This window comes from Dipodomys merriami, unplaced genomic scaffold, assembly GCF_024711535.1.
Source record: "Dipodomys merriami isolate MVZ:Mamm:240054 unplaced genomic scaffold, mDipMer1.0.p SCAF_419, whole genome shotgun sequence".
NCBI classification, from domain to species: domain Eukaryota; kingdom Metazoa; phylum Chordata; class Mammalia; order Rodentia; family Heteromyidae; genus Dipodomys; species Dipodomys merriami.
The window spans coordinates 255,199-256,590 of NW_027205815.1; the positions used below are offsets into that span (position 1 = coordinate 255,199).

The 1,392-nt window shown below is 49.1% G+C and overlaps 1 pseudogene; it reads left to right on the forward strand.

Annotated features, from left to right (window-relative positions):
• The first annotated feature begins 414 nt into the window (after window positions 1-414).
• Window positions 415-1,044, forward strand: LOC138807245 (protein lin-28 homolog A pseudogene; annotated as a pseudogene).
• Window positions 1,045-1,392: the final 348 nt, after the last annotated feature.

Genomic DNA, 1,392 nt, shown 5'->3' on the forward strand with positions numbered 1-1,392 from the left:
AGAATAAAAGAATGGAAGTGAATTGGGTGAGCTAATTATTAGTATAATTTTGTTTTCTATTAACCCAGTCCTTTGAATGTACATGATGAAGTTAAATTATGTGCTTTCTGACACTATGCTTCAGTTATTTTTAGAATCTTTGTAGTTATAAGAGTGAATTTGTAGTGTAAATAAATGTCTTTGAATATAATTAGGATTAATCTTTTGTTTTGTGTCCTACTCCCCCAAAATGAGTTATTTTCAAGTGTTAATAGTTTATAATTGAATCTTCAGTATCATAAGAAAATTTGAAAAAAAGGATTGTGCGGAGAAGGTGTAGCCGCCTCTACTCCGAACCTCCCCTTTGCCTCCGCACTTCTCTGGGGCCAGCAGCCACCGACCAGAGGCCTGGGACCGCGGGCTCAGCCAACGACCATGGGGTTGGTGTCCAACCAGCAGTTGGCAGGTAGCTGTGCCAAGGGGGAGGAGAAGGCGCCCAAGGAGCCACCATCGGATGCCGCTCAGGCGGCCTAGGAGCCTCAGCTGCTGCACTGGGCTGCTGCATCTGTAAGTGGTTCAACATGCATGGGGTTTGGCTTCCTATCCATGACAGCCCACCCCAGGGTCTCTCTCTACCCCCTAGTGGACGTCTTTGTGCACCAGTGTAAGCTGCACTTGGAGGGCTTCTGGAGCCTGAGGGAGGGAGAGGCTGTGGAGTTTAACTTTAAAAAGTATGCCAAAGGCCTAGAATCCATCCGAGTCACTGGGCCCAGTGGGGTGTTCTGTATTGGGAATGAGAAGTGGGCAAAGGGGAAGAACATGCAGAAGCACAGATCCAAAGGAGACAGGTACTACAACTGTGGTGGTCTAGACCATCATGCCAAGGAATGCAAGCAGCCACCACAGCCCAAGAAGTGCCACTTCTGCCAAAGCATCAACCACATGGTGGCCTCCTGTCCACTGAAGGCTCAGCAGATCCCCAGTTCCCAGGGAAAACCTGCCTACTTTAGGGAAGAAGAAGAAAAGATCCATAGCCTTGCCCTGCTCCCCAAGGCCCAAAAGTGAGCCACCAGATCCGAGGGTGGCTACTCTTGCTAGCAGGAAGTTTCAAGGAGCTGGCATCAATTGGCAAAGTGGAGAAAGTGGGGATATGGGGTTGGTTGGCGAGTAGCTGGCACTTCCATATGTCTCAGGCCAGGATGTCCCAGCATTACCCCATCTTCTCTTTTGATGAGGGGAAGGGGTGATGCATAGGAATCCCATCATGGTCTATCCCAATTCAAGTGAGGGGCTTTGGGGCAACCACTTTTGAAACCTGCGTACTTTATATGATAAGCTTCACCTGCCCTATATGCTTCCCCTCCCAGCCCCCCAGCCTCCAGCTTGTAAAAGTGACCCAGATTGGCAAGTTGT